We start from the raw sequence: 7,859 nt of genomic DNA, 5'->3' as shown, positions 1-7,859 counted from the left end.
GATCTTAAGAAATTGAAAGCTGTTCTGCTATGTGTCCCTGGCAATTTTTTTTTCAAATGTTGGAAACTATATAATCTAGGTGCATTTGTCTGTAAATAATTGCACTAAGTTATTTTTATATGTCCGAACAGCTAAGATGTTTAATTTAGTTTGTTTTGGCAGTCAATAATTACACATTGGTTTGTACAATTCAGCAATACATATACCAGCCTTATAAGTATGTATAAAATTAAACCACTGCCTGTAGCATAATTGTGGTTGCATTAAGTATTTCACGGTCCATTTAGTTTGATTTTCCCTTGTGTTTGTTTATCATTTAAATTGTCTGCTGAAAACCACAATAAATAGTATTATGCTCTGCAGTATATAATTCTAACCTATATTAACAATTCCAAAATTCTAGTTTTTAGTGATGTTACAAACATACAATGCTTACTTGAAAACCGAATCTAGGAAAACATAAAGTTAAATTTAAAAGGCACAATGCATATACTAAACTACATAATATTCGGGAAGAAAAAAACAAAATGTAAAAATAAACATACAGTATAATAGAAAACATTGCTGCATTTTAAGCCATGTAACATCAGAGCTTATAAACAGTTTTTCCTCAAGTGGATTCAAGTAGACTAATCCACAGAGTATAATGAACAAAAAACAGGACTGCTCAAGCCTAGAGCCTTATGAACCTCATAACAAGTAGAACACATATACCCCTAAATCAAGACACTAGACATTAATGTGAGCTTTATCACATTCCCACACCAGCATTAACATACAACATTAACCATAAACAACTTACCAGCTGTTGAGCATTAAGTTCAACACACAGTCCTTGCCATGGTATATAAAGAGTCCCAGTCCAATGGATGCCACGAGAAGGCTTCAACTGCCCATCTGGCACACCGGGACAAAAGCACCATGCACTCACCCAAACTGCTGGTCCAGCTGCAGAATTAGATCTGAATATGGCCAGAGGCAACATTGCAACATTATTGCCCCCATACTCCATAGTGGGACAGTTTGTTGCTGATGTCATTTTGAAGATATAGGCTGATTAGGTTTTGTTGCAATTGAAATGTATTCTTTTCTGTTTGGTCTTTGTCCTATAAGAAAATTATTATTATTATTATTATTATTGTAAAAAATACACACTTTATTTAATAGATACAAAATTGTGGCTCTCTTGGCTCACGGATAACTAGGAGAAAATAACACCCCTCTTCCTCCACCTTGTGTATGATGAGGGGGTAATAAAAGAATAAGCCTTGAGAGGCTATATGTTATCACCCCATGTGGGTAGTAGGGGTAAAAATAAAGAAAATATGGCAGGCATGGGGCCCATCACACAGACCTTCCTCCCATGCCTCCAACACTACTGCTACAGTTTAAAGTCATTATGATTAATGATTTGTAATGTTATAAATTAATATACATTCCTGATTCTGTTGCATTATATATTTGTCTGCTCCTTATACCCTTTTTAAGTAATAAACAATATTATATTTTTCTATTAAAACATTTCTCCAAGCTTTTAATAAGATTTATACTTTTTATTTTTTTTTTATGTATACATTTATATTTTAGTTAAATCTTATTTATTTGCCTGCAGAAAATAGCTGGTAAAAAGGGAAACTCTCTTTTTAATTGAATATTGAATTGCTAAAATGACTTAAACTCTACAGGATGCATTATTTTGTGCCCCTGTGTGATCAACTGGGAGAAGCAGAGAAACAACTGAATAATAGGTAAGCTAATAATGTGAATACACGAAAGAAAAAAATATTTGGACATAACTTAATTTTTAGCAGATGCCTTTCTGCTCTTGAGTTCTTTTTCGTTAGTGTTACTTAAGTATGCATGGACGTTGCAGCAGTTTCTCCGAGAAAAATGATCCCCACAGGTCCTCCCCTACAACTCATTGTTCAGTGAATAAATCAGTCTACACATTGTTTACCAGATCTTACAGCTCATTTATCTCCTTGGCTGCAAATAATCAGTCCAATACTGCAGGAATTGAAAGCGCAAGCTGCCTAAGCGGCGCGCAAATTGTCCATTGCTGGACATTAGTTATATAACAGGGGTCACTAAAAGGTCAGGATAGTTAAGGCATAAAGTTTTGGTGGGCTAGGCTAGCTAAATCTAATTCTAGGTTACTGGGCAGGCAGTTTATTTAGCGCAGCTGATTGGTTAATCAGCTGTGCTGCAGCACGAGGTTTGAGTGGGCATTCTGTGCGGCGGGAAAAATAAGCACAGCTGATTGGTGCAGTCAGCTGTGCTTACAGCGTGTGGCAACAGTAAAATAAATAAATAGCTGCGCACAGGGAGATTAAATTCACCTCAGGAAAAATCTGCAAGGAGCTGTTGCTGAGCAAGCGTCCCACCCCCCCTCCCTTTTGTTTTAAATGTAAGGCATGTAATATGTTATATTGTCGTAGTTTTATAAGGGGTAAAGGTCGCCTCTGCGTTGAGGTGGACAGAGGCTTGGTGTTACACAATCTGGCTGAGAAAGGGGCGGATTGTATTTGATGTATTATATATAAGAAGTTATTTGGTTATTACGTTAAATGGTTTGTGTTGTTAATGCCTCTTATACCCTTTAAATAAAGCTACGGCCAATTTTATCCAATTTACAATTCTGTGTCTGTGGTTATTTTATTGATTTGTTAGAGGTTAATATGTACATGCAATGGACATAAATCCGACTGTGGGGTATATTCACTATATTGCTAAGTGGTCAGTTAATTGACTGACCAAACTTGATTAAAGTCACATTTCCTCTCATGTTAACCACACACAAAACCAGCCTCTGTGTTCAGTAAAGTAGCAGTTGCCTGTCAGTGCATGTGCGTTTTATTCTTTGCAAGCTACATATATGAGTAAACAAGATCAATAACTTCCATGTCATCATCCACATGTAAAATATGATTCATAAAAAAAACAAAAAATTGGGGTCCCATGTTACCAAGCTTGGACCTACCATTGCCTCGTTCTTTCAGCCCATGCCCATAAACCTTGAAAGGTATATAGCTGGCCTATAACCCCCCAACCTGGAAGAGGACTTAAGTCTATATTGCCTCAATGCATTGTGAATAGGATAGTTCGAGTGGCTAAAAACCCCTAAGGATCATAGTTAGAGAAGAAGTTAGCTGCATCTTGGGGTCATAATGTCGCTAAAACTTTGATCCAATGTCACCTGCATCACCACAAGCTGTTTTGGAGGGTTTCAAGACAAAATCCTCTACTCTTATCCAAAAACAAACTCAACCATTTCCGGTTTGCCAGAAACCAATGGAACTTCAGATGGGATCGGGTTTTATGATCAGATATCAAAACAGAGCTTTTGGCTTGGTGCACCCAGAGCACACCTCATGCCCATTGTTAAATATGACGGTGGCTCTGTAATGTTTTGAGGCAGTTTTTCAGCCAAAGGCACCAGGACATTTTGCTAGGATACGTGTATCATGTACTGTATAAGATATCCACAGATGTTAAATGAACACCCGACTGGCTCCACTCTGGAACCACTCTGGATTTGTTGAGTTACAAGGAAGGTTGTCTACGTTAGATCTTTGGGCAAGCTGCAAAAGAAAATCCTGATTCATCTCCTGAGGAAGCCCGTTGTCCGGTGAAACGCGTTGAGAGAGAGGGATATATTGGGAAAGTTCCTGCTGCTGGACGGTGGACTTTCCTGTGCCTGGTTTAAAATCTGATTACCTTGTACACGCTTTTGTACACTTCGTCTGTTGTAAGTGCAATATTTTACCTTATCCACATGACCAAGTGATACTGTGCCATTGTTGCTGTGTTTTTATATTTTTTAGCCACAAAGAATTAAAGAATATTTTATGATGAGCGCATTTATGTCCTTGGAAATGTGAGTGCACTACTTACTTGCAGTATTGCAGAAGCCTTATTTGCATACAGAGTTACACTATATTTTTTTAAAATCTTTTTTTCCCTTATGTGGATGTGCGCCTCATTTGGAAGAATTGACCCGACTGGCTCTGCCAGAAAACTTAAAATGGGGTGTGGTTCGATCTACCGATCTAGAGGTCCGGTAGGATTAGCATGGAGTAGTGGCCCTTGGATTTAGCAGTGAGTAGGTAACTTGTAACTTTAGTAAGGGTGGTCTGAGTAGAGTGTTGAGGGCTAAAAAAACAGATTGAATAGGGTCTAGTAGAAAGTTGCAATCATGAAACTTAGTTAATTGGGTATAAACTTGGAGGTGAGAGAAAGTAGAGAGATGGGACGGTAATTGGACAGATCAGTCAGGTCAAGGGAGGGCTTTTTCAATATTGGTAGAATGCTTGAAGGAGGATTGGACAGATCCAGTAGTGAGGGAGAGGTTGAAGATGTGAGCTAGAGTAGGGACAAGAGTAGATGAAAGAGACTGGGTGAAATGGAAAGGGATCAGGTCAAGAGGGCATGTGGTTGGACAAGAGGAAAGAAAAAAAGCACGTAGAGTGGATATAAAAAGTCTACACACCCCTGTTAAAATGCCAGGTTCTTGTGATGTTAAAGAATGAGACAAAGATAAATCATGTCAGAACGTTTTCCACCTTTAATGTGACCTATAACGTGAACAATTCAATTGCAAAACAAACTGAAATCTTTGAGGGGGGAAAAACAAAAACAAAATAACATGATTGCATAAGTGTGCAAAGCCTTAAACTAATACTTTGTTGAAGCACCTTTTGATTTTATTACAGCAGTCTTTTGGGGTAGGAGTCTATTAGCATGGCACATCTTGACGTGGCAATATTCGCCCACTCAGCTTTGCAAACGCACTCCAAATCCATCAGATTGCAAGGACATCTCCTGTGCACAGCCCTCTTCAGAATACCCCACAGATGTTCAATTGGATTCAGGTCTGGGCTCAGGTGGTCAGATAGGGGGAAAGGGGAATTAGAAAAATTAGAGAGAGAGCACATGGTAGAAAAAATAAGGTCCAGGGTATGACCATCATCATGAGTAAGGGAGTTAATATGTTGTTTGAGATCAAAAGAGGAGGCAATAGAAAGAAATTTTGAAGCCATGGGAATCAATGGGGTGTCAACTGGGATCTTGAAGTCCCCAAGGATAACACAAGGAACATCAGAGGAGAGGAAGAGAGGAAGCTATGAGGAGAGGTGGCAAAGAAAGATGTTAGCCGGGCGAGGCGGATGGTATATAGCAGCAATGTGTAAGGAGATGGGATTAAATAGTCTCATAGCATGGACTTCAAATGAGGAGAAAGAGAGTAATGGAGGAGAGGGAATAGGTTGAAAAGTTGGAAGAGTAGGAAGCCTACACCACCACCCTTCCTGTCATGAGCAATGTTACTGATTACAGACAGGATAAAGGCAAACAAGTGCAACACCTGTAGGCTTGTGCCTCCAATATGTGCACAATTTATCTTTAGTGTCATTGATTTTTTTTTATTATTCATTAGGAGACTTTAACTTAGCTAATGAAATTTTATTAAAAAGATGTTGTTCCACCTACTCTGCTCAGGTTAACACTTTTATATTAAAATGTAGCATTAAAATGCCATTCCTAGTACAGTTTAAAGCCCAAAAGAGAGTGTGGTGATGGCACTGAAAAGCATCTTTAAATGTTTGTGTTTCTTTTTCATAGGAAAATCAGAGTTTTTATTTTTTCCTCATATGCAAACACTTCAGGCAGTCCAGTTTCATTGTAATAATAAGTGTCAGATTTAACCTTTGTAAAAGTGTTATTGATCTGGAATCACACTTTTGTTAAACTGGAGTTGTCAGTGTACTGATACTATGTAATTCATCGATAAGGTAAATTGATAGAGCTGTAAAGGTCTGAGAGAAGATAAAAAGTTCCTTCTGAAGATGAGACCTCTGAGGTTTGAAAAGTTGATGTGACTACATCTTTTTCCATGTTGGCTCAATAAACCAATTCAACAGTCAACTGAGGATATTTTCTGCCACAGCTAAAAACCATGTACTTCATTAGCAAAGATTATAGCCTGTGCAAATAATGCAGTGGGAGTTAATCCAGCAGATTTTGGCAAATACATAATGTTAGATTCCACTTTGAATAAAAATCCCTATGAGCAGGATTTACCTATATATAGTTAAGGTAAAAATCACAATGCATCTTTCTATTTGTCTCTAATAATGCAAAGCTATTTTATTAGGCATAGAGTTTGCATATTATCTGCAGGCCAACTTCTAAATCCGGACTTTCTTAGAGCACTTGGCATTTGCATGTAGGGCAATGCTCAAAGTGGGTACCTTCTGTAAAATGGCTCTTACTAGCAACATGTGGGTTACATCGTAGCTCAACAGTGACTTGAATGGCTTGCGCATTTGGGGATAGATACCTACTTTAAAGACTAATGCTCTGCCAAAATGTTGCTTTTCTGTAAATGTTCCCTACGGTAGTGGTGGTGGAACCATGGGTATCAGTTCTGGCAGATAGCTGAGCAGTCTTTCGCAAGGACAACAAGAATGTTCATTGCTAGTGATTTTGTTGTTGTGACACTTGATTTTAAAGTGTTTGAAGTATAACATTTGGGTTTGGGCTCAAAACACACCTCCAAGACGACCACTGCCTTGCTAAAGAAGCTGAGAGTAAAGGTGATAGACTGGCCAAGCATGTCTCCAGACCTTAACCCTATTGAGAATCCACAAACGGAAGGTGGGGAGCGCAAGGTCTCTAACATCTACCATCTCTGTGATGTTGAGGAGTGGACGAGGACTCCAGTGGCAACCTGTGAAGCTCTGGTGAACTCTAACTATATATACAGTTATAAATATACATATTGTGACAAACCCTGTAGCATGAGGGCCATATATGTCACATTTAGGGGTCATAAGCACAGTCCTCTAGGGCAATCAGAGTCAGGGACACCAGCTTGTTGAAAAACAGCGCTTTATTTTAACGCAAACCATAAAAAGAAAAACCTAGCTCCCAATTGGAGCCCTCTCTAACTGAACTATGCTGGTCCAGACTGACCAGCCTAATCACTCACTACCTCAACCTCCCAGCAAGACCCAGCTACGCCAGGCTCTGGAAAACCTCCCCCAGACAGCACACAAAGGTCCAGGCAGGTATTGCCTCACTTGGCTCAGGGATTGTCTTCTTCAGGGCCTCTCCTTGCCCTGGGAGCGCAGAGAAACTTCCTCGTCCCCCAACAGTCTCCCTGAGTATCAGGCTCCAGGGGTTTTTAATGCCCAGCACCTGTGCCTGATGCCGGCCCCATAGGAATCCCGGACCGGATCCTGCAGATTTCTTGCCTCCTGGAAAACCCGGCATGGAATTTCCACAGAATGGGGAAATGGAGCATTAGCCCACCCTGCTCTCCAATTGCTCCACCCCAGGGACCCATATGTATAATCTGCATAGCAGCTGTACCCAGATGCCATGCTAATCTTCCTGGGGTTCACAGTCTCACAATATATTGTATAGATAGATATGCACACCACTATTTACTGTGGAAAAACATAAAGCCATATGTTTAGTTTATGTAGAATTTCAAAATATAATTTTTGGAAAAATGTGTCAAATATGAAACAAAAATAACAATATAATAAGTATGGTATTAAGTTTGATTCAAGAAAAGTATTTCACTTGATTGTTATTAGAATAAAAGGATAATTAAATAATGACATTGCCTTAAAGTAGTAAACTAAAATTATACTTTTTTATTTTTTCCATGTTATGGTGTTTTCACAATAGTTTTCTTCTCTAGTTGAGCAATTTGTTTGTATGAACATGTCACTCTTTCTACCATGTTTGCACAATGTGAAATTGTTTGTTATTAAGTTGTCAAAAAATGCATCTGATATTTTGTGCTGAAATGTTCAATTCACACACATTTAATGTCAGAAGATTTGATGAAC

The 7,859-nt window shown here is 38.8% G+C and overlaps 1 long non-coding RNA gene across 1 annotated transcript; it reads left to right on the top strand.

Annotated features, from left to right (window-relative positions):
• Positions 1–3,627: 3,627 nt before the first annotated feature.
• LOC128502090 (uncharacterized) lies at positions 3,628–3,902 on the top strand. The gene is made up of 2 exons (XR_008355087.1): positions 3,628–3,748; positions 3,825–3,902. It is a non-coding gene; the product is annotated as an uncharacterized LOC128502090 (long non-coding RNA).
• Positions 3,903–7,859: the final 3,957 nt, after the last annotated feature.

Source organism: Spea bombifrons, chromosome 7 (genome assembly GCF_027358695.1).
Source record: "Spea bombifrons isolate aSpeBom1 chromosome 7, aSpeBom1.2.pri, whole genome shotgun sequence".
Lineage (NCBI taxonomy): Eukaryota > Metazoa > Chordata > Amphibia > Anura > Pelobatidae > Spea > Spea bombifrons.
Note: the sequence above shows the minus strand (reverse complement) of the source record. Positions and strands in the feature narration are given on the sequence as shown.